Below are 27,168 nucleotides of genomic sequence, written 5' to 3' on the forward strand. Positions count from 1 at the left end.
AGGGCTTTCCCCAGCTTAATGGCCCCTACAACAGACTGTATCTCCTCTATAGTAATGGGTGCGTCTAGCATCTCGCTTATTTCAGTGGGTAGTTTGGGCATATCTGAATTAGTTAAGTAGTCCTCTATCTGGGGTTGCGATTGGGGTGGTGTAGTGAGGTTGTAGAGTGACTCATAGAAGTCTTTTGAATTTCCCTGCTATGTTTTGTGGGAGTGGGCTTCTTAATATGCGGTATGTAATATGCAAGAACCTGTTCTCTCAGTGAGCTGGCCAAAAGTTTACCGTATTTATTTCCGGATTTGTACGAGACCTACCGGCAGATCTGTAGTGCTGCCTTGGCTCGAAACAGCATAAGATCAGTCAGGGCCATTTTTAAGGCAGGGCAAAAGGGGCAGCTGCCCTGGGCCCTGTCATTGTTGTAGGGCCCAAAGCAGCTGCCTCATACTTGCCAACTATCCCAGTTTAAATTCCCTTGTCCCTTGAGGTTTTAGTCCCGTCCTGTGTCCCAACATCTCAGTGTGAAGTGCTGCTTCTAATGCTGCCCAGCTCTGCCCTATTGTGTACAGATGACTCACCTACAGACCCTGTGTTTACATGTAAATTACCGGCATTCATATGTAAATAGTGACAGCCGTCAACATTGATATGTATATCATACCCCCCTGAGGTCATATTCACAGAAATCTCTAGGAACCAATCAACAAGCAAAATCATGTGTTGTAACCTCTAGCAACTAACCAGTGAGCCGTAATGTGTGCTGTAACCTCTAGCAACCAGCCAGTGAGCGGTAATGATACATTGTAACCTCTGGAAACCAATCTCAATCGCTGCCTGGTCTGATTCAGTAAACTGATTTTAAGTCTAGCTGCTGCTCAGAGCAGGTGGAGAGCGAAACTGCATGGGGCGGCCCAAGAAAAGTTTTGCCCAGGGTCCAATCAATATTAAAGATGGCCCTGAGATTAGTAACTCTTCCATTTCTGCCCAAAGCAATACCTCCACCACGTGTAAGATTGGGGCGATCAAGAGGTGAATTTTTCAGTGAGTACTCCAGTCCAAAACTGTATTTTAAGGGTGTGGTAGCCCACTTTTATTTAAAAGAGCAAAAAAAGGTTCACAAAGACATCAGTAGCCCAGTAGACAGTAGACATCAGTAGCCCATGTAATGGCTCCACCATTACTGTATCTTACAGACTCCAAATACTTGAGCCTCCAGGCTTATGTTCTTGCTGTAGCCTAGGCCTTAGACCCCTTTCACTCTGCGCCGCCCATAGCGTCGGCGGTAAAACGCTGCTATTTTTTCCTGCATTTTACCATTGGATTTGCAGCGCATTTTGGCCCCCAGGCTTTCACACTGGAGACAATGGTGCAGATGTTTGAGGGCGGAGTGCAGGCGCTATTTTTAATGCTATAGGGCCTGCCAAACACCCTTGGTGTGAAAGGGGTCTTAGGTCTGCTTGTCAGAACAAAATAGTTTCTTGGGAGTTAAGCTCTCTCTTAGCTTATTCCTGATCAATGCCTTGCTACTCTGTCACAAAGTACATCTGCCTCCTGCAGACATGCATGCTCTGGCTGCCCCATGCAGCCCCTGACTCCCATGCACAGACTTCCTGTCTGTTGGGTGGGGCCCTGAGCCATAATCAGGTCACAACTAAATAGCCCAGCACACAGCTGTGCAATCAGCGTTCCTTTCCCTCCAAAATCTGGCGTAAACCAGCAATGTTCCAGCTAGCACAGGCATACCTCCCAACTGTCCCTGATTTGGAGCACTGTCCCTCTGTCCCTCATTCCTCTACATTTGTCCCTCATTTTGGTCTGATCTATATAGTTGAGAAAGGTAAGAGAGTAGTGGTGCGCAGTACTAACTCAGGAAATATTGGCCTACAAAATCTGTAGATACTATAGATGCAGGTGTTTAAATGCTAGGTGTGTGGCCACCCAGACCAAAAAATGTATTGGGAGCTTAATATGTACGTTCTATGAGGGAGCGTGCGAAAACCTCACCACTATCACATAATAGTGTTTGGAATGTATATTGAAGTGATATAAAAAAAAAAAAAAAAAATATAGTGGTAAAAAACTAAATAATTTCTGATGTGATTTTTTAGGGTGAGCATAGGACTCTAAAATAGCAATGCTAAGCAGTAAATAGGTCCGTTCTTACAGCATCCCATAGGTAAAATCAATATATAAGAATTGTGATAAAAAATATATTGCGATTTGTTGCGACTAATCCAATCGCATAAAAAGTGCTGGTGCTAAGTGATACAATAAGCGTGTTGCAATGTCTACTACACCGTGAACAACAATGTATAAATACACAATTATTAACTAAAAACAGTTTAGTGCAAAAAGAAAAAAAGGAGATAGCTACTTGTGGTTAGCAAAGAAATCGCATAACGTGCCAGTGTTAGACAAATTGAGTTGGATGCGTATGGGTGTCTCTTCACCCTATACTAGGTAATAACTGCAGTGAAGTGAGATAAATTCATGCAAAATTGGCACAGAAAAAAATTGAAAAACGCAGCATTAAAAACGCATAAAAAATAAATGTTACAGGTGAAAAAAACTATCTAACAATAATGCAAGTGAAATAGTGCTCAATGGTCAAAAACTATATGACATATACATTCCACAATAACGTGTGTAAAAATTGTGTCCATATACAACATGTGCGACAACCAATAGCGATTATATCCAAAATCGCATCAGGTAAAGAACGCATGCAGTACTGGTGTTAAGTGCTATATGAACTATAGCGATCTGGTCGGTGGTGGTAGTAGTGAAAAATATCCCACGTGGTCCTGTGTACTCAGGATATGGGTGTCCCCTTACCTTACAGCTGTAAGGTAACAGCATGTAACATATATATCCTCAGGGTTCCTGGTGGTCTTTATCCCACGAGGTCTTGTTACTGTGTCCCCGTCTCTTGCCTATTCCGCTGTGTGGTCACTTTAAATTGGTTGTTCAGCGATGCCCAGTATAGGGGAGGGGATGGTTACCTCAGCAGGTTATGTAGGGGATTTAAGCAAATAAGGAGGAAGGGAGCCCCATAGTGTAGTATTTATGAACAAAGTTTCAATTTATTCAAGAAACAAAGAGATACTCACAAACAAACACAGTTCAAGCATAGAGTATAAACGAGCTGCGAGCTCGATTGCGTCACTTCCGGTAGCGTCCCGACGCGTGTTCGTCACGGTCACGTGACTTCATCCCCTGATGAAGTCACGTGACCGTGACGAACACGCGTCGGGACGCTACCGGAAGTGACGCAATCGAGCTCGCAGCTCGTTTATACTCTATGCTTGAACTGTGTTTGTTTGTGAGTATCTCTTTGTTTCTTGAATAAATTGAAACTTTGTTCATAAATACTACACTATGGGGCTCCCTTCCTCCTTATTTGCTTAAATCCCCTACATAACCTGCTGAGGTAACCATCCCCTCCCCTATACTGGGCATCGCTGAACAACCAATTTAAAGTGACCACACAGCGGAATAGGCAAGAGACGGGGGACACAGTAACAAGACCTCGTGGGATAAAGACCACCAGGAACCCTGAGGATATATATGTTACATGCTGTTACCTTACAGCTGTAAGGTAAGGGGACACCCATATCCTGAGTACACAGGACCACGTGGGATATTTTTCACTACTACCACCACCGACCAGATCGCTATAGTTCATATAGCACTTAACACCAGTACTGCATGCGTTCTTTACCTGATGCGATTTTGGATATAATCGCTATTGGTTGTCGCACATGTTGTATATGGACACAATTTTTACACACGTTATTGTGGAATGTATATGTCATATAGTTTTTGACCATTGAGCACTATTTCACTTGCATTATTGTTAGATAGTTTTTTTCACCTGTAACATTTATTTTTTATGCGTTTTTAATGCTGCGTTTTTCAATTTTTTTCTGTGCCAATTTTGCATGAATTTATCTCACTTCACTGCAGTTATTACCTAGTATAGGGTGAAGAGACACCCATACGCATCCAACTCAATTTGTCTAACACTGGCACGTTATGCGATTTCTTTGCTAACCACAAGTAGCTATCTCCTTTTTTTCTTTTTGCACTAAACTGTTTTTAGTTAATAATTGTGTATTTATACATTGTTGTTCACGGTGTAGTAGACATTGCAACACGCTTATTGTATCACTTAGCACCAGCACTTTTTATGCGATTGGATTAGTCGCAACAAATCGCAATATATTTTTTATCACAATTCTTATATATTGATTTTACCTATGGGATGCTGTAAGAACGGACCTATTTACTGCTTAGCATTGCTATTTTAGAGTCCTATGCTCACCCTAAAAAATCACATCAGAAATTATTTAGTTTTTTACCACTATATTTTTTTTTTTTTTTTTTTTTTTTATATCACTTCAATATACATCCCAAACACTATTATGTGATAGTGGTGAGGTTTTCGCACGCTCCCTCATAGAACGTACATATTAAGCTCCCAATACATTTTTTGGTCTGGGTGGCCACACACCTAGCATTTAAACACCTGCATCTATAGTATCTACAGATTTTGTAGGCCAATATTTCCTGAGTTAGTACTGCGCACCACTACTCTCTTACCTTTCTTGATTCTTTGGGGTTCAGGTACCCCGTATTCAGTGTGTGCAGCGGCACTAAAAAACTATTCCCCTTCCTGATTAGGCGCAGGAATAACTCCTATACTTAACTTTTGATCTATATAGTTGTATATAAAATAAACTTTTTATCTTTAAAAAAGTGTTTCCCAGTGCTAAACCTTTCACCAAATTCAAAATTGCTGCATTTGTACATTTTAAAAGCCAATATAAATGAGTAGTAGTGGTAAAAAAAAAGCACTTGTTGGTTTAATTAACCTTTTTTTGGGTTAATTCTCCTTTAAGGGGGGTGTGACAGGGGGCGTGTCCTATGCCTACATACATTTTCTAGTAGCTGTCCCTCATTCCCATCTCAAAATGTTGGGAGGTATACACAGGTTCCCACCTCCACATTGAGTTTATACAGTTATATGCAAATATACTGCCACTTGATAAATGTTGTTCTGTTGCACGGGCCCCTCTATATCGATAGATAGATACACTCACCCAGAAGCTATGAGTTACAATAGTTACCTATTAAACATAGGAACACTTGTCTATTAATCCCTTCTGGTCTGGATTTAGCAGCATGGACAAGACATGTGGCTGTAACTTTCTTTCTCTATCTCACCCTCACCACTTTCTCCTTCTTCTGAGGTTTTTACAACCAGCATCCCAGAGACAGGAAGTGCTAATACACAATTACACATAACACTGTGATATTAGAAGCTAGCAGTAGAGGGCAGCAGATCCTTACAATTTCTAAGCAATGCATCCCTGCATAATCATAACCTATTTCTAGAATATTTTGAAGACTAAAATATAATGCTCAGGTTAAATGTTAATTAAGTTCACATCAAGCATCCACTCGTGCAAAGGATTTTTTTTATCTCTTTCTCATTTTTATGAATGAATATAAAAGTGAACACCGGTCCACTTCAGCTCATAGCACATAATCAGGCCCAGCATCACTTCAATGCACTTCACCTCACTTTAATACATAATTAATTTCCATTTGTTGCAATTATCATTCAATCAACCTTTATAGCAGTATTTTATTAAAGGAGGTATGTTTTCCTTACTGTTGAATTTATGAACATGTTGGGTGGTTTAATTTTTAAAGAACTGAGTTTAGCTTTATACCCTGTTTAGATAGATTATCTTTTTAATCTCAAATTTTTTATCAATGCATGAAGATGGTATGGTTATTTTTATTGTCTAATGTTAGTAGGCTGTTTCCTGCATTGGTATTATAGAAAATTACTATGGAATGTGGTGCTATCTACCAAATTAGGTATTTTCTGTTTTAAAGTAGGAGTAAACTACCTTGTATGATGTTTACCTATAGGTAAACCTATAGTAAGGCTTACCTATAGGTACAGTAAATAAACGTCAAAATCTTGGAATACCCCTAGAAGGCACTTTAAGTCAATATCAGATTTTTGAAAATACAAAAAAAGTTTTTTTTATTGAGAAGGTTAAAAAATTACATAAAACAAAGAGTACATAAATACACTGATGATCTGTACATATACACGTTATTCAAAATACCCTACGCGTGTCGGAGAAAATAGATCTCCTTCTTCAGGGGGTATGTACATTGATAGTGAATAATATGTTTATAACAGTGTATTAGGTACACATTCCATCAGATTATATGATTAAAAACATGACAGGAGGCCAGGAAAACTATTGTTGCCAATGGAAGTGTTGCCCCCTTGAAGCCTTCAGATGCGATCACTCCGACAGTAGAGGCCAAGTAGCCAGCAGGGTGTTATAATGGGACCAGGTCCCTTGCGTATGTAGGCAAGTAAGAGCTGAAAAGCTCCTAACCCGAGAGACACACTGCAAAGCAACCAGTCCTGGGAGCCAATGAATACTTTTAGAGGTGATATCACCGCTTAAAGAGAGCACCTTAATACAATGCAAGTATATGTCCGTCCGTCACAGCATCCAGCAACAAAGTGTGAAGTGTGATCCTTCACACTTTGTTGCTGGATGCTGTGATGGATGGACGTATACTTACATTGTATAAGTTCGTTAGGAGGGGATCTTCCTGTCTCACTTCCTCCTTTTGCCCAGGGACCACCAAGGTGACTCCTCCTTTCACCTTAGACGGCCTCTCCCTCTAGGCGATCTCCTGGGAAACGTGACAGGTCCCAGGAGATCGCCTGTCCACTTCGGGAGCGCATCGCGACTCAAGCATGCACCTTGCGTGCCCGCCCGTGAAGTCGAAAGCTGTCACGGCTGGGTGCCCAGAGTGGCAATGGAGGTGCCGGCGGAGAGGAGGGGGAGAGGAGCGATGCTCCATTTGGCTGCATCGCTGGACCGTGGAACAGGTAAGTGTCTGTTTATTAAAAGTCAGCAACTACACTTTTTGTAGCTGCTGAATTTTAATAAACATAAAAAGCCTGGAACTCTGCTTTAAGGTACTATTTATTCAAATACTAATTGCAATATATAGACCAGAGTACATGATGGCATGGCGGCAAATTCAAAGGGATGTAGAGGTACACTCATTTGCACAGCCATGCCATTCTGTCGATGTATAAGTACATGGACCCGAAACCGGTTAAAAACAACAACAAACAACACTGCCATAGATAATTGCTGCTTGCTCTGTCCCCATCAGGTGTCCAGTAGATCCAATTGTGGATATGGGTAAAAGAATATGTTCTACGGACAGATCCAATGAGCATCAAAAAACTCCCCTATAAATGGGAAACTCAGACCCACTGAGGCCTAATGATGGAATCATGTAATTAAAACATGATATTGAATAGTACATGTAATTACAGGGGCAGATCTCAGCTATTTATATAAACAAAAAAATATATATGTGGTAACCATTAAACAGGAAAGGCATACCTTCATATATAGGTCTGGTGGTAAATGGACTTTATCTTAGTAGATGGTATACCAGGAAGACACTATAACATTAGAAATATACATATATGCATAAGTATAATCACATGCACATACATAGATTGCCAGACCAATACTTAATTAACTTGTTTATATATACATAGTTTTATTCCTTTTTTGTAGTTAATTTGAGGTCAACAGTCAATTTTACCCTCAAGTTTTTAGCTTTCATTTCTCTATGAGGTTTCTTGCATATCAATAGGGCATTTTTTCTTTTAATATGGGGTGCTTAAAGCCATTGTAAACCGCAGGGCGAGTTTTTTTTTTCTTACCTGAAGGATAAAGGCATAATGTGCTAGTATGGATCGCATACTAGCATGTTTTGTGAAAAATACCTGAAAATTAAGCATTCAAGCGGTCCGATTTCACAGCTGGAGGGCGCTTCCATGTTCAGCCATCTTCCTTTTGCGTCCACGGAATCCGGATGTGTGACTGGCTGGAACTGTAATAACGTCACTGCCGTGCATGCGTGGGGGAGGCGCTGTTTACGGCACAGGACTCTGTGGCCGTTCCTTCAGTGCACATGCGCTAATGACGTCATTGGTTACATATATAGTAAATATCTCCTAAACGGTGCACGTTTAGGAGATATTTACAATACCTAAAAATGATTTATCTTTGTCTCATTTTTTTACATCACAGAAACCTGCCATTTTAACAGGGGTGTGTAGACATTTTATATCCACTGTATAGGTAAGCCTTATTATAGGCTTACCTATAAGTACAAGTCAGAGACGGAATTTTACTTCCACTTTAAAGCACGACATAAATTTGCTCACTGACCATCTGTTATTGAAGCATTTTTTTTTTTTTTTTTTGCAGCATGCTGCTATATTGTTTGGAAGAAAAAAAAGTGCAACATTAAACTGATTTGAATGTCAGCACAGCACAGGCAGCGTTGTCAAGTCGGAAATAGACATAGGAAAATGTGCATGTCTTGCAGAGATTTAATAAAAACTTTTATTTTATTTTTTTATTTTTTTTACTTTGTCAGACATAAACTTTAAGCAACACAGCTTGATGGCCAACCTACTATAGCATGTTGATTGGGCAGTGGAGTATTATCAGAATGGTGAGGTCTATTTGTCAAGGAGCGTTGCAAAATGTAGTGGAGCATAATAAGCTCACTCTGCTGGATCTCCCATCCAGAGCAATAGAAAAGCAAATGCTAAGATGCTAAGACAGATTCAAACACATTTATTAGATTTATTAAAAAAAAAAAGTTTAATAAAAGCATAACCTTCTATTGTTGTATCTTCGAAACTGAATGCCTCTTACATACGATAGAGTTCAGCTTTATAGCATATATGTAGAGTATATGAATCAACGACTATTTAATTCCATTTCTTCTACCTACTAATGTTTGCTGTAACTATTAAATACGAATGGCCATCTTTACAATTTATTTTAAATATTTACATTTCCTCAAAATATATCTTGCTGTTTCTATTATTTGCACATCAGTTACAACAGTGGCATCTACAGGCTACAAAATGGACTACACTCTGAAGATGAACGTTCATAAAATTCAAAATGTATGCTTATTATGTAATAGAACATATGTGCATTTATACCATGTGGTACTGGCAAAGATTTCAGAATATGATAGGAGAGCTGTCAAAAATGTCCATGCAGCAGAAATGATAGAGAAAGCATCTCTGTGCTTTTGCTTTAGTTACTGCTCTACAAAACAACTATAGAAGGAGGTGTTAGTATTCACCCGTGCCCAGACTGCCACTAACCATAGCAGAAAAAATTGGCATAGCGATTACATCTATTAGAAGGTAGTTAGAACATGCAAAGTGCAAAACCCTTCAATGCACAGGAGCAAGATCTGTGAAATAGCATTTCAAATTGGTTTTCATAGATTGCAGTATTTAACACATTGCTCTTGTCTGCATATGTGGATTGCAATTAATTAACATTTATTAGTTGTCATTGAAAGCCACTTTGTCAATAAGGTAAAAAGGATGTCAAAAAGCATGACCTGCGAGAGATGACGGTTTATGCTTTTCTGTTCAGCAGCCAGTTATTCAGATCTCTCTGTTCAAGATGTACAGCTGCATGAAGAATCTTCACATTGGAAACTTCAGGAAATGTTTGATTCCTGCGTCCACAGAAGGCCTGTGGCTCCTTCCATTGATCCTACTTCTTTGTGTCCTGAAGTGACATGGGACAGGTGGGAGGAACCGCATAGCGCAGTTGGGGGTCAGGCATTCAACGTACGCAGAAGTCTCTCTGATGAAAAAATACTTTTTCTCTGCAATATACTGATGCTGTGTGCAGATGAGTATAAACTCTTTTATTGCAGGTGATTTTTTTTAGATATTTTTAAATTCTGTGATGGAGTCGCTTTAATATATAAAAATGGAACAAACTAGATTATTGGGTGTTTTTATTCAAATTGTGAACTTGCAAAATCTCTGTTTGTATATGTGCTGCAAGGCTTTATGTGTCAAGGCTGTTTTTTTGTTTTTTTTAGTCTGGCTCGGCATCGGATCTGTGAACAAGATTCAATTTTAGCAAGTTGACCTGCTCAAGTTAAAAAAAAAAAAGAATGAAATTGCAAAGAAAGTTGTATGGTAGAGGGCATGTCATAGAATCCAATCTCAAGTTCACATTGGCATTATCCCATAAGTGAATAGGGCATTTTTGAAACAAAAAGAGTAGAGGGACTTTAAATATGCCAAATGAGAACAGAACCAAAATAAAAATCTATATAAATGTTATTACACATAAAACATTAGTATTTAAATGAGGGTGTGTATCTATCACAGGGTGGTGTCTGTGGATACACTGAAAGGTCAAAATATTCGAATGCCACGTCCTAGTTGTAACTTTGAAGAAAAAAACACATAAAACATTGTCATAGACACAGTATTAAAGACATAGATATGCATAAAGAAACTTTGCAATAAATACAAAAATATGTAGATCTGATGCATACGTGTAACTGGTCTACGCAATACGTGGGATCCCCCGCTTCTTCAGGACCATACATATATTGCAAGTGTGTTTATATACAGAGTTTCTTACTCATTATCATAAATCATCAAAACAACAGATGAGAAGAATATAGGATCTATTTCAGATGTTTTTCCTATTGGCCCATAGGATATAGTCCGGACCTATAAAGGTAGAAGTAAACATAAATATCCAAGAGGGGAAAATAAGTATCTGGTGTATATCAATATACTTCAAATGATGTGAATACCAGTATCTATTTACGATAGAGGGGATAAATCCAAAATACCAGGAAAACTAGGCATCGCCGTGATGATCACATATGCTGGTATTGTGGTAAGTGCATATCCACCTAAGTAAGTATAAAAAAAAAAAAAAACGAAACGATTGCGCTATGAGGGTCCCAGCTCGGCAACCTATAGTTCCGGCGGGCTCCTTGTGCAGCCTGTCAGAAGCTACATACAGAGCGGCCAATTTAAATACCAGCTGGATGATCAGAGGATGATCTCACAGTGCCTCTCACTTATTGTCAGAAGCATTGAGCTTAATGGGCAGCTTGGAGCCTTGGACCAATGGTAAGGCACCATTGGAACAAGCTGTCCAATAAAAATGCTGCAGTGGAGGCTGTCCTTTCACTGCAGTGTCATAGAAGGGGGTATGTGTATAAAGGACAAATGCTCCCTTCTAGCCCAGCCCTCTTAAATAGAAGGAAAAAGCATGGGTTTATGGGTATAAGATTTGCCCATAATCCCATGTTTTTCTCACACAGTTAAGAGGGAGAATGAGAATCTGCTGCCCGCTGAAAAGGTGTTGTTTTAATTAAGCTAAATCATATATTATTATGCTATATGTTATAACATAATAATTTATTATTTATCTACTTTACTATAAATATTACTGGTTGAAAGTTATAACTTTAAACTTCACAAATTTGTATAGTTTTTGAAAATATAGTAAATTACCTTAAAAAAAAATATAATAATAATAATTATCTGTATATTACTTACTTATGGTAATTAACCACTTGCCACCTAGGCCAATTCTGACACTTTTCCCCTACATGTAAAAATCTAATTTTTTTTTTGCTAGAAAATTATTCGGAACCCACCAAACATTATATATATATATATATATATATATGTATATATATATATATATTAGCAGACATCCTAGGGAATAAAATGGTGGTTGTTGCAACTTTTTTTTTTTTGTTCCACTGTATTTTCACAGCAATTTTTCCAAATGCATTATTTTTTGGAAAACACTGTTTCATGAATAACAAAAATGAAAAACTAAAGTTAGCCTGATTTATTTATTTTGTATAATGTGCACACTCGTGGCACCAAACTTTGGTACTTGAAGTGATTTTAACCACTTGCTTACTGGGCACTTAAACACCCTTCCTGCCCAGACCAATTTTCAGCTTTCGGTGCTCTCACACTTTGAATGACAATTACTCAGTCATGCAACACTGTACCCAAATTAATTTTTTGTCCTTTTTTTCCCACAAATAGAGCTTTCTTTTGGTGGTATTTCATCACCTCTGGGTTTTTTATTTTTTGTGCTATAAATGAAAAAAGACCGAAAATTTTGAAAAAAAATGCATATTTCTTTGTTTTTGTGACAAAATTATGCAAATTATTACTTTTTCTTCATAAATTTTGGCCACAATTTATTACTTTTTCTTCATAAATTTTGGCCACAATTTATACTACTACATGTCTTTGGTAAAAGTAACCCAAATTAGTGGATATTATTTGGTCTTTGTGAAAGAGAGTCTACAAGCTGTGGTGCGAATCATACAAAATCGATCACATCTGATGTACTTGTGGCCTATCTCATTTCTTGCAACCCGAACAAGTCAGGAAAGTACAAATACCCCCCCAAATGACCCCTTTTTGGAAAGTAGACATTTCAAGGTATTTAGTAAGAGGCATAGTGAGCTTTTTGATGTTGTCATTTTTTTTCCCACAATTCTTTGCAAAATTAAGATTTGTTCTTTTTTTCAACAAAATTGTCATTGTAATAGGTCATTTCTATCACATGGCATGTGTATACCGCAAATGACACCCCCAAAAAAATTCTGCTACTCCTCCTAAGGGATGGCCTCCCGGCAGTTAGCGTCCGCTCTGTAGCCGTCTTTCGGCTATAGGGCGGGCGCGAAGCGGTTAAAGGCTTGTTTAAAAAAAAAAAAATAACAAGCATGTTATTCTTACCGCCCGGATCCTCCTCTTCTTGGGTCCCTCTTTGCTGATCCTGGTCCCTCCCTTCTGATGAGTGCCCGCATAGCCCAGCTGCTTACTATGGAAGCATGCAAGCCAAGCTGAGCCTTTTAAAATTTTTAACAGGTTACATGTTTAGAGTTACAGAGGAGGTCTAATGCTAGAATTATTGCTCTCACTCTAATATTTGTGGCGTATGTAACCTGTGTGTATCTGGCTCTAATACTAGCCAGTGCCTCACCAACCACTGACCTCACCACACATCCCTGTAATCGAGTAGGCTGCTCAAATTGGGTACATGTTATTCTTGTCTAGGTAATGGAGGGACACAAATGTTATAAAAATAAAATTGAATAAATACGGGTATTTGTTAGCTTCCACTACAATACTCCTGTTTACCTCCTTCAACCTCCTTTGTTCTAAGAAAGGCTCATCTATATTTGGACATCACCTAGGGTTATTGTCCTCTTCTAAGACTAAAAAAATGAACCTAACAAAATTATGTATTGAACCTATTGTTGCCTGTGCAGTAGCAATTACATGTTTGAGCTGTATCAGTACACAAACAGATTCGATTCTCGCTGTTACCTCACTCCTTGTGAGTTGCCAGAAAGTTATAGTGTTGCAATAGTCCCAACCATTAATCACTGGAAAAGAGGAGAATGTGGAAATGATTCCTCCTGCCTTCCGCAGACTAATGACATTATTCTGTCAGCATTTTCTACTCAGCCCTTGACTGGAGCTTAGTGAATGTGTTTTTCATTATACTGCTGCTGTATATTATAACATGTCAGAAAATAGTTCATGCACACTCTTAAAGATAGGTCTGCTTTAGGTAACTGATGTGCTATAATGTGTCTGTGTCCCTTAGTATATATAATTTACAACCTTCGTATGTATTTTTCATGCTGGTTGAAACAAAAGCTGCTCTATCTCTCATTAGTTAATTCTTTTTTCTACATTTTTCTTCTTATTAAAAGAGAAGTATGGGTTGACAAAAAAATAAACATACAAATTCACCTAGTCCCCTACACGAGAACTGAGCAATCACATGATCGCTGATCACTTATGCCACGTACACACAATCGAATTGTCTGGCAGACTTAGTCCGTCAAACAATCCGGCAAACAATCCCCCGGACTTTCTAACAAAGGGACTTGGCCACACATGGACACTCCGAAAGTTCAGCGATTTCTAACGCGGTGACGTACAGCACGTACGACGGGACTAGAAAAAGGAAGTTCAATAGCCAGTAGCCAATAGCTTCCTTCTCGTACTTGCTTCAGAGCATGCGTCATTCTTAGTCTGCCGGACTAGCACACTGACGAACGGATTGTCCGCTGAAAGCCAAGTCCGGCGGACACATTTTGAGTCAAAACTACTTTCTAAGTCCGCCGGACTTTACGATGAAAAAGTCCGCTGGAGCCCACACACGATCGAATTGTCCGGCATAATGCGGTCCGGCGGACTAAGTCCACTGGACAATTTGATCGTGAGTATGCGGCATTAGTTCTCAGTCTTCAGTGAGCAGAGAGGCGGTGACTGTTGGCTAAGCCCCTTCAGCCCCCTGGGAGTGGCTGACTCAGGATCTCAGTGGCCCAATGAGAAGCTAAGACAGCTGCTGGTCTGGATTCTGGGTGGATCCCACCATAATTGTCAAGATCCCTGCAGAGCCTGGACTGGCTCTGTGTGACATGAGATGACAGCAGGCCTTAGCTGTCAGCTGATTCTGGTTCACAGGAGTGCAGAACTAAGTGCAATCCCCAGGAGAACTATGACCAAAAAAGCTTTGTCCACACCTCTCCTTCACATTTTTACTATTAATAACTATTGATCACCAGGCAAAATTTTTTTTATATAGTGTGAACCAGCCCATTCACTTGAATGGTATGTTAATGTATTGCACTAGGAAACCAAGATTTAAATGAGCCCTTAGGACAGGAATCTTCAAACTACGGCTCTCCAGCTGTTGCGGAACTACACATCCCATGAGGCATTGTAAAACGCTAATATTCACAGACATGACTAGGCATGATGGGAATTGTAGTTCCTGAACAACTAAAGGGCCGTAGTTTGAAGACCCCTGCCTTAGGGTTAATTTCTTATATCCAAGTGAAGGAAAACTTTGGAGAATACCTGTGTCCATCTGTTATCATATATCAGTGATGGTGAACCTTGGCACCCCAGATGTTTTTGAACTACATTTCCCATGATGCTCATGCACTTTGCAGCGTATTTGAGCATCATGGGAAATTTGGTTCCAAAACATCTGGGGTGCCAAGGTTCGCCATTAGTGCCATATATGATTCATTTAAATCTTTATTTATAAAGTAGGGATATGGTCTTATTTTGACCATGGTGCTATTTTAAAACCAAAACAAACAACAATGTTCTTTATAAATCTGCTTTTTTTCTTTTTAGCACTATTAAAATCATTGGGTTTGTAAACAAAATAAACAAAAAAAAAGCTAGGAGGCCTGTTCACATGACCCATCAAAATGACGTTCTCTGGTGCTGTCTAAAGTTAATACCATAACAACTTGATAAAAATAATATTCTTTAGCAAGGAACATATGCTCCTGCTTTTTCTTGTCAAAGGCTGCCATTTTGCTGAAGCCCAGAACCCCTGAGCAGCGGCAAATCTTTAGGCTATCCTGAAGTTCTTCCTCTAGTAGCAATGATTTTTGGCACAATGCCAAAAATTGATAGAAACTGAGCATGTACAGAGCAGGGTGAGTGCATTACTGGATTTTGGCGCTTATTTTTCATTCATGCATTCATTCATTTTCTATTTTTCATGTTGTGAAAACTATTTAGACTTCAGGGAGATAACTGACATCCCTGAGGTCTACATTGTTTTGGGACACTCCCATGCAGCTGGGATTCACATCCATTTCGCTTTAGATGCTGTGAACGTATAGTGTCATCCACACTGCAGAAATGCGTCTCTCTCCCTTCCACCTGTCAGTATGCCAGCGGACTTGGCGTCCCAGCCACGTGCGGCTTACAGTTTGGGTCATCACCTTTCTGCTGTCATTTATCTTCGCTTTCTCCTCCAGCATGTCCAGCCCTTCCCCAAACCCTGGCGAGCGTGTTCCACATTCGGCCACAGTGCTGCAGGGGTATTGGCACCCTCCCATGCAGCAGGAGGTTTTTGTAAATCCCAATGCCGCCAGCTCCTTGTTACTCCATGGATCTTCTGTGAAACTGTAAGCTGTTGATTTCTTTTTTACCCACCTCATATCCATTCCTGTCTGACAACAGGATAGTTCTTTTACATGCATCACTGAATAAACTAGGACTAATCATGTTCAACTGTCTGCTGTGAGACTGTGTTTACTCTTTAGATAAAGGAGTGCTATGAATAGATCTGGCGCTATACCTGTGTGTCAGAAACTTAATTTGCTAAATTAAATTTAAAATTGTTACGTTAATCCGGTGTGTAAGTGTTAGTGTGCCATATATTAGTGTTGGGATAAAGTATAAAATGTAAACTGTAGGTGGGAAGTAAAAACTCAAAAATATATGTGTATAAATTGTTAAAAATTTACCAGCATGCTGGCTGGAAAAGTAAAATATTGTCTCAGGTGCGATAAACCTAAATAGGTGATTACCTTATACACTCTTAATCACATGAATACCTTAAACATGTGGACTACTTAATAAATCAGGTAAAAATTATACATGTAAATATGAACCATAAACATAATACAATTGTGCACAAATGTGACAAATAAAATCTATGCGTGCAATACTAAAATGTACAATAAATCTGTGATAAATATCAAATAAAATCTTTGTGTGCAATACTAAAATGTACAATAAATCTGTGATGAATATCAATACCCCACGTGAAACATGCCAAATATTGGGAGTGAAAAGAGAAAAAAATGAAAATGGAAATAAATTTAAAAGGAAGTGAATTAAAAATTCCAAAAATAAAATAAAATGAAAAATAAATTTTTTTTTATAGATATTTGTCCCAAGAAATAAAAATATAAAAATGTATGCAAAGAGAAGAAAAAAGGAGTAAAAAAAGGGAAGCAAAAAAGCAGTCTCTGATGCAGTGCAATTAATGGGGGATTTCCCGTAGATGCAGGAGGGGATGTGATGGATCCAAAACAACTAATCTTCATGCATTGTGGGCACTTATAGGATGTACTCTCACCAGAAAAATAACCCCATCCGGGGTGGATCAGCCTTCACAGTATAAGCTACCGTGTCGCTCTCTGGCTTGCTTCAAATAGGCTGTTGAGGATCCCTCGTTATTTCCAGGTGGAGTGTGCCTCAGTATATATATTGAAAGAGAGGACCATACATAGTGTGATACTGTATAAATCACTTTATTAAGAAAATACTAAAAATTACTCACACTTTTGAAAGAAGAAAATGGCTTGAATAAATGCAGTATAAAGGTGCAGTATGAAAGGTATGGAAGCTGCTGAGAGCGTTCCGTTCGTCTTCCACGCCGTAGTGTAAAGGTGCAGTGTGAAAGGTATGGAAGCTGCTGAGAGCGTTCCGTTCGTCTTCCACGCCGACTGTATTGGAAGTGTGTATTCGATAGGCCACGCCCTACGCGTTTCGTCACTGGGACGTCATCCGGAGCGGGCTCCGGATGACGTCCCAGTGACGAAACGCGTAGGGCGTGGCCTATCGAATACACACTTCCAATACAGTCGGCGTGGAAGACGAACGGAACGCTCTCAGCAGCTTCCATACCTTTCACACTGCACCTTTACACTACGGCGTGGAAGACGAACGGAACGCTCTCAGCAGCTTCCATACCTTTCATACTGCACCTTTATACTGCATTTATTCAAGCCATTTTCTTCTTTCAAAAGTGTGAGTAATTTTTAGTATTTTCTTAATAAAGTGATTTATACAGTATCACACTATGTATGGTCCTCTCTTTCAATATATATACTGAGGCACACTCCACCTGGAAATAACGAGGGATCCTCAACAGCCTATTTGAAGCAAGCCAGAGAGCGACACGGTAGCTTATACTGTGAAGGCTGATCCACCCCGGATGGGGTTATTTTTCTGGTGAGAGTACATCCTATAAGTGCCCACAATGCATGAAGATTAGTTGTTTTGGATCCATCACATCCCCTCCTGCATCTACGGGAAATCCCCCATTAATTGCACTGCATCAGAGACTGCTTTTTTGCTTCCCTTTTTTTACTCCTTTTTTCTTCTCTTTGCATACATTTTTATATTTTTATTTCTTGGGACAAATATCTATAAAAAAAAATTTATTTTTCATTTTATTTTATTTTTGGAATTTTTAATTCACTTCCTTTTAAATTTATTTCCATTTTCATTTTTTTCTCTTTTCACTCCCAATATTTGGCATGTTTCACGTGGGGTATTGATATTCATCACAGATTTATTGTACATTTTAGTATTGCACACAAAGATTTTATTTGATATTTATCACAGATTTATTGTACATTTTAGTATTGCACGCATAGATTTTATTTGTCACATTTGTGCACAATTGTATTATGTTTATGGTTCATATTTACATGTATAATTTTTACCTGATTTATTAAGTAGTCCACATGTTTAAGGTATTCATGTGATTAAGAGTGTATAAGGTAATCACCTATTTAGGTTTATCGCACCTGAGACAATATTTTACTTTTCCAGCCAGCATGCTGGTAAATTTTTAACAATTTATACACATATATTTTTGAGTTTTTACTTCCCACCTACAGTTTACATTTTATACTTTATCCCAACACTAATATATGGCACACTAACACTTACACACCGGATTAACGTAACAATTTTAAATTTAATTTAGCAAATTAAGTTTCTGACACACAGGTATAGCGCCAGATCTATTCATAGCACTCCTTTATCTAACATTTTCCACCCCACCAGGTGGATAGTAATAGAGGCAGCTCTTACCTATTTTCCTTTTTCTTTTATTTTCTTTTATATTCTATATGTTTTTATAATTTGGATTCGCTCATAAGTTCCTTAGCGCAACCTACCCCTTTTATTTTTATTGTGTTTACTCTTTAACCCATTGAGCGCTGGTCTGTTTGTTTTGTTGTACACTGTTTATCCATACCCTCCAGAGATGGCTGCTGTCCAGCTACATTGGGTTCAGATCCCATGTCATTAACTATGCCCTTTCCTCCCCATCCACAGATGGCCACGTTTTAGCACTGGTGTTTCTTGTAAAACATTTTTTGACTGTAATTTTATTTTCTAAGATCCTCTGTTGTTTGTTGAATGCAGAAATACCTACATGCTCATGTTTCATGATTTATGTTGATTATAATCTCCTTAAAAATGCATTATTGTTTTAACATTAACATGTACGTTCTAATCCTCCTGAGTTCCCTGTTGTGCTCCTGGTCTCCGGCCTTGATTGGCATATGCATGTTTGGGGATGGTGGCCTCCGTTGGCCATGTTTTGGGCCTCATGGCAGGGTGAGGGGAGTATGGCATTCTATGCCACCATATGTCCACCTTCTTTGCACTCCCAAGGCGGCCTTCTTTATGTTGGCTGTTGGAGGGAGCACACTCCTGCCGGGGGCAACCCACGATCATGGCTTGCCATGCATTCGTGAGTATTTCTTGGCATGTGCGGACGTCATGATTTGCGGCGGAAGTGAAGACATTTGTCAGTGGGTTTTCCCCTTCTGGAACGCTGGAGAGACCACATGGTGGCTCACTTCTGGCTCTATTCGGGGGGGGGGGGGGGGGGGGTTTGTTTTCCCCCTAATTGTTGGGGGGAAAGGGAGGTGCCTTTTCCGTGGCCAGAACCGTTAGATTTCTTGCCAATTGGAGGGGTGGCATATATAGCTAGGCTCTTATGGATCTAATTCAGATCCTATACAGCAATCACCCTGGACAGACTTGAATTTTGCTTGTCTTAAAAGTAAGTAACCTTATTAATGGATACTCACTGGACTTTATACATTTTTTGTCCTTTGAGTTTACTCTGTTTATTTCTTATAATACTTTTTGGTCGGAAAAAGTTCTGATGGTTTTCCTGATGGAATTCCAAATTGGATTTTGCTCAAGCTGTCTTGCATACACACGGTCACACCAAATTCCGACCATCAAGAACATAGCGAATTACAACACGTACGATGGGACTATAAAAAGGAAGTTCAATACCCAGTAGCCAATAGTTTCCATCGCGTAGTTGAATCTGAGCATGTGTCAGTTTTTGCGCGTCGGCATTGCATACACAAGATAGGAATTTCCGATAGAAAGTTTTGCCACCTGAAAAATTGAGAACAAATTTTTACTGGCGGGAATTCGGCCAGCTAAATTCCAATGGAGCATACATACGGTCGCATTTTCCAATGAAAAGCTCTCATCGGTCTTTTGCTGGCCAAAATTCCGATCGCGTGTACTCGGCATTACCCTTATAATGTTTGGCCCTTAGGTCCAGTTAGTTCATCCACTCATGAAAATGGATGTTTGATGCATGGCCTTTACGTTTGGTCACATATACTTCTCCCTTACCTTATATGGATGAGTTACATTTGCCACTAACATTTAGGTAAATAGTTTTAGGGTCTTTTTGGAGCACACTGCACCGTCACTTTCCTCGTTCACTATTTGTCACATACACTTTGTCTTTCTTGCACCCACTTGACACTTTATCATCTTTTCACTTTTTCTTTGAGTCTTTGCATCAATACATCTGGTTGGTCCCAGTCCTGTCCACCACACTTCATTTGTACACTATCCCCTTTCACGTCACATCCATTTGTGTTTTCTTTTCACACACTTTCATTCACACTCACTCATCTCATTCTTTCTATATTCTATTCTCCCTCTCCTTTCCCCTTTATGTTTCTCTTATTCCTCTCGCTTTTTTTTATTTGTTTTGTTTTGCTTAGTTGGCCTAATTTCCTAATTTTTCACTATCTATTTTTGCTGGATTTTTCCCATCATTTATATTTTATTCTCATGCACTCTCACGCTCCCAGTCACTTTAATTTCATCACCAATGTTCACACTTTTGCACCACCATCACCTCATTCACTATTCATTCACCCTTATCATTTATAATATTTATTTTTATTATTATCTATTTTTATTTCTATTCCCCATTTACTCACACGTTTCATTTGAATTATACCCTAATATTTTTACTAATAACTACCCTTTAGGTGATGTTTTTCTAATGCATTACCTTTACACACCCCAACAGTGATTTGGTGAGTGATTGGCCTGTCTCTCGGTTCTTGGCTCCTCACCGCCCCCCTCTTATATGTGGGTTTAAGTGCAGCCTCTTGTAGGCCCTCTCTTTGGCTCTCTGGTTTATCCCCCTCCCCATTTCGGAGTTTGAGGTGGGGAGTGTCTTGCCACATTGCTTGGATTCTCTGGCAGCTCATGGGCACAACAATCAGGAGTTTTTTTCAGACGTGATTGGTAAATATACTTGAACCACTATAATATACGTGTCAATAGCAATATATTTTGCCTGTTGACATTTTGGTCTCTAAATTATTCTATAACTATATATGTATATTTTTTTCTTGCTCCCCCAGAAGAAGACCTCTACTGTTTAAGGTCGAAACGCGTTTGAGTTCTTCAGTATGATTTACATACTTATATCATGCTATGTTCTTCCTTTTTGTATTCAATGGCGGCATTTTCATGTACATGTATTAGCCTTACCTACAGAGCTCATGTTTTAACACAAAAAAATGTCTCTTTGATGTAACATTTTTTTCTAAATAAAATCATATATTTTTCTAATCTCTTCTTGTTGCTGCAATTCAAAACCCCACAAGGAACCTTTCTTGTTGATGCCTTATTAGGGGTGTGCAGCCCTCTTTCTCACCACCAGTATCGTTTTTCTTTTTTTTTTTTTTTTTTTATTTTTTTTTTTTTCAAAATGATGTTTATTAAATTTCACAAGATACAAAGTATGTATAGCAACTACATCCAATACAATTCTTGGATGTCATACAGATATAGGCAGCATGAACAATGACGATATCAACAACAGTAACTTCGGCACATAGTTGTATCTGAATCAGAAAACAGGGACTAGCATTGTGTAACTCAAGAGTGTGCCTTGGAATATAGTACAGCAGTAAAAGTGGGGTAGAGGGTAGGGTAATGAAGGGAGGGAGAGACGGATAAAAAGAAGGGAAGAAGATGGGGGGGAGGTTGGGGGGTGGGAGGGAAAAGGGAGGGGAGGTTTTGAGAACAAAGTATGGAATGATGAACCAGCAATCACAAGAAAGTTAACAAAAATGATATTCATCAGGAACAAAGTCAGGTTATCTGGGATGAGTACCATTTGTGCCATGGGAGCCATTGGGCCTGGGTTTTTGCATAGGATGGTAAGCCTCTGGACCCAATCAGCTCGTATGTATAGTGAGAGTGCACTAGTGTGGTAACGTCTAGGATGCTAGGTATGGTAGAGGATTTCCAGTTTCTGGTTAGAAGTAGTCTAGTTGCCAGAAGAATATGAGTAAGGACTGTGCGGCATGTATGAGGGACATCGTCCGGAAATATGTTGAGTATAGCAAGTTGTGGAGACAGAGAGATTGGAACAGGACTTGAGGAATCCAAGCTGACACAGGCTCGGGCATCTATCACTAAACCAAGAACGGGATATCTGGAGATTGATTCTTAAGGCTCTTAACCCCTGTAGGGGTATCTACTTCTGGTGAGTAGGATTCCTGGTGGGGGAGCACAGAAGTCACAGTGAAGACTGAATAGGAAGCACAAAAGTCACTATAAGGATTTTTCTAGGATCCCTTGGACTAATACCATTGAACTTTCATTTTTTTTGGGACTTATTTTTCACATATATATATTTGCCATTTTGCTTATGTTTTATATATAGTTTTTGTTACTCATCCTCAGATTTTATTTTTTATTTTTATTTTTATTTTTATTTTTATTTTTATTTTTATTTTTATTTTTTCATTTTTTTCATCTATTTCACTATTTCCATTTTAGGTGATATTGCACTTCGCACATGTGTTTTTTAGCCTTTATCGCCAAAAAAATTTTTGCATTATTGCATTTTCATTTTTTGTATGCACTAACACATACACACACATATATTTTTTAACCATTTGGGTTCTGGGGTGTGAAAAGTTCACATTTTCAGTTATTTGTTTACATATTCAATTTCCTTTTGGTTTTCACTATACACAGATTTAATATTAATACTGTTTGAGGTTATATACACATATATATATTCTTTTCGGTATTACACACTGGTGGGTACACCTATGTGGCCCCAGTTTGTTCATTAGTGCACGGCATTTTAAATATATATATATATATCTTCTTCACTTTATACTGTTAAAGGGTTTTTCATTACTGTTTGCTAATAGGCCTGTCACCTTTCGGCACTACACACTGGTGGGTACACTTGTGTGGCCCCAGTTTGCTCATTAGCGCACGGTACTTTAAATATACATATATATCTTTTTTCACTTATACTGATAAAGGGTTCTTCATTGTTGCTAATAGGCCTGCCACTGAATGTAATTTGTCGCATCTCAGGCGATTTGACTTTTAATTTCATCAGGTTGCATATGTAGTTTGGCACATATGATCTTTTGGCCTGTATTTTTAACATACTTGAGAATGTGTGTTTGAATAGATATTCTTTAGGGAAGGATCCTAGCCTGTTCTAACATCATTAGTTCCTGATTTTCTACTGTTTTGTAGTATTATTTTAATGAGTCTGATTGGTAATTCCCGTCACTAGTAATTAATGTTTTGGGACCCCCTTTTTTCTATGATGGCCTACAGATTTATTACATTTAGTGTTTGATTCAAATCTTTCTTTGGGCGGAGCTGGGGCTTTTCTTGGTGTCCTTAGCTCTTTATGTGATTCTGGGGTTGGCAGTATACAGTGTCATTATAAGTAGGGTGAGAGGGAATACTGTGCTTTTTGCAAAGACCGTACCCTGGCTCCCCATTCATTGATTCTCCACAAGACCCTTTTTGTAATGGAGACCTGTTTTCTAGGTAGCGCCAATTAACCCGATAATATTTTTATAATTTCAGAGAGATTGGAACATTGCTTACGGCTCGAATAAGTTTCGTAACGTCTGACCAAAGGAGATTAATATGTGGACATTGCCACAGAATGTGGAATAAAGTTCCTGTATGGTTGCAGTTGCGCCAGCACAGTGGGGTAGTGCTGGGTTGAAATTTAGCGAGTCTATGGGGAGTCATATACCAGCGAAGAGTGATTTTTGGCGTCAGTTCCCATAAGCCTGTGCACCGTGTGGCTTTGTATACAGAGGTAAAGGCTTGTTGCCATTGGGTGTCAGAGAAGTGGAGAAGTGTGTCTGATTCCCAATCTAGGAAGGGTTTGGATTTGAAGAAGATATTTTTCTCCTGCAACAGGGGGTAAATAATCGATATACCTTTATATGTAGAATCTTGTTTGAAATAGTAATTCCATAGTTTTAAGGGTATTGCACCCTCTAAGCGGGTGTGTGTGGTCAGACAGGAGCGTAATCTATGATAATTGAAAAAATCTGACGAGGGTGCCCCATAAATGGACTGGATCTCAGGGAAAGATTTGTTATCCGTGAGGGTCCTAAGATCATTAGTGTGGGATGCCCTGGACGTGAGCCATGTAGGGATAGTTAGATCAGGTGATAAGATTTGGAGGGTCTGTAATGATACCGGTATGTCTTTCATAGGGAGGGATGACCATGTGTTATTGCGAAGTATTTTCCATGCAGAAAGCGATGCTTTTATGGTGGGTGAGTAGATGCTGAAATTTGTCACCGAGACTAGGGAGCTAAATAACCAGCTTTTGAGGTTGGGACCAGGTGTGGCACAATTTTCTATATCTCCCCATAGCGTAGTATGGGGGGGGTTAGTCCATTCCCGCAGTTGGGAGAGGATGGTGGCCAAGTAATAGTCCTGGATGTCTGTATATCCCATACCCCCAGCATGCTTATGTTTGAGAAGTTTGGAATAGTTGCTTCTAGGTTTTTTATCTTGCCACATGTATTTACTAAGAATAGATTGCAAAGAAGCTAGGTATGATTTGGATAAGGGGATGGGAAGGGTGCGAAATTGATATAGAATTTTAGGTAATGTGAGCATTTTAAACGCAGCGAGCCTACCCGACCATGAAAGTTCAAATTTGGCGAGGTTGGACAGATCTTTGATTAACAATTGTTTGGTTTTAACATAGTTGGCTTGAAACAATCTAGACACCGATTTAGTGAGTACAATGCCTAAGTACGGAATTCCTTGGTCAGCCCAAGGGTATGCATGTTGGTTTCTTAGAATATTGCTAGTGACAGCATCAAGGCCCAGTTCTAAAATATATGATTTGGTTTCGTTGACCTTATAATAAGAGACGGAGCCAAAGGTAGTTAAAACATGTTGTACCGAAGCCAGGGAAGTCATAGGGTTAGTAAGCATCAATATGACATCATCTGCAAATAAATTTATTTTGTGTTCTATGTGGCCTATTTTAAAGCCAGAGATGGTTGTGCAATTTCTGATATGTGCCGCCAGGGGTTCCATGATCAGGTTAAAGATAAGTGGTGATAAGGGGCAACCCTGGCGGGTACCATTGGTTATTGGAAAAGCTCGGGAGGTTATTCCGTCCGTGTAAACTTGTGCCGATGGAGAAGAATATAGGGCCATAATTGCTGAAAAAATATGACCTTGGAATCCAAATTTTTTAAGGGTAGCTTCTAGGTAAGCCCAATGGACTCTATCGAACGCCTTCTCTGCGTCTAGAGATAGAAGCAGAGAAGGCGTTCTACTAGTCTCAGCGTGATGAATTATGTTTATCAATCTCCTTGAAGCATCATAAGTTTGTCTACCCTTCGTGAAGCCTGATTGATCAGGGTGTATCAAAGTGGGCATAATTTGGACTAAGCGATTGGCTATGAGTTTAGCGAAGATTTTGGTGTCGGTGTTTAGGAGAGATATTGGCCGAAAATTTTGTGGTGTGTTGGGCTCTTTCCCTGGCTTCGGTAGAGTAATTATCAGAGCATTAAGCATTTCATTGGGAAGAGAAGAGGAGGAGGCAGCGTCATTGCACACTTGTGATAGGTAGGGAGCCAAAGTAGTACTGAATTGTTTATAGTACTCATTAGTTAAGCCGTCAGGCCCTGGTGATTTGTGGGAAGGCAAGGTTGATACTATGTTTTGAACTTCTAATTGTGTGAAAGGGGTGTTCAGGTCAGAGATGTTCTGTTGTGATAATGTTGGTAGGTCGATCGTTTGAAGAAAGGAATTGATGTCAGCAATAGAGGGTTGAGTGGTGTTGGGGTCATCTTTCAAGTTGTATAAAGTATGGTAGTACTGGCTAAAGGCATCTGCAATTGCTTGAGGGTCTAAAAGTTTCTGCTTTGTGGTTGGATGAAAGAGATGATGTATTCTAGATTTAGCATAGTGACCCTTGATCCTTAGAGCAAGTGCTTTCCCCGCCTTGTTACCTGTAGTATAATAGTGTGCTTTGAATTTCGTGTTGGTGCGAGTATGATATTCTAGGAGTAAATTTCTAAGTTCCTGTCTAAGGAGGACTAACTGGTCTTTTGAATTAGGGTCTGGTGTGGTTTGGTTTTGAACATCGAGTGCATTAATTTTGGCTATTAATGTGTCTAGACGTTGTGATCTCCTCCTCTTCTCTCGAGCAGAGAGTTGCATTATAATCCCTCTGACGAATGCCTTATGAGCATTCCAGAGGACAGTATTACTGGAGACTGAGCCAGTATTAAGGGTAAAAAACTCTTCAAGCTGGTTACGTATGTACAAGGAGTGTTCCGGGGAGTAAATGATGTCCGCATTCGCTCTCCATACTGTATGCCGTGGGGAGTTCAGATGATCGGTGACAGTGAGTGAGATCGGAGCGTGGTCCGACCAAGTGATCGTACCAATGCCTGATTCGGTGGAGTTGGTCAGCGTCCATTTATCTACAAGGAAGTAGTCAATTCTCGTGTAGCAGTTATGTCTGTGGGAGAAAAAGGAGTAGTCTCTTTCGGTGGTATGTTGGCATCTCCAGATGTCGTATAAGTTGTTGTTCCGTATGAAGGTAGTCATAGGGGAGGATAGCCTGGAGGAACGGGAGGAGGCATCCATGAAATTATCTGGAACTATGTTAAAGTCCCCACAGACAATGAGACATCCCTGTCGGAACTTGTTAGGCTTGTTCATCAGTCTAGAGAGGAATTTAATTTGGCCAGTATTGGGAGAGTAGACGTTTACGATAGTATATCTGGTTTTGTTGAGGGTACAATCTAGGGCTATATATCTTCCATCTTCGTCCTCCATGCTATTGTGGAGGGTGAAGGTGACAGTGTCTTTTACCGCTATCATAACCCCATTACGTTTGTCAGGTCCTGAGGATTGAAAGATGTGAGGAAAATGGCGATTGGAACAACGGGGGCTGTCTAGCTTTTTGAAGTGGGTCTCTTGGAGGCAGAGGACATCACATTTGGATTGGAGAGCGGTCCTCCACATGGAGGATC

Source organism: Lithobates pipiens, unplaced genomic scaffold (assembly GCF_037356315.1).
Source record: "Lithobates pipiens isolate NorthernLeopardFrog02 unplaced genomic scaffold, aLitPip1_a1.2 Scaffold_18, whole genome shotgun sequence".
Classification (NCBI taxonomy): Eukaryota; Metazoa; Chordata; class Amphibia; order Anura; family Ranidae; genus Lithobates; species Lithobates pipiens.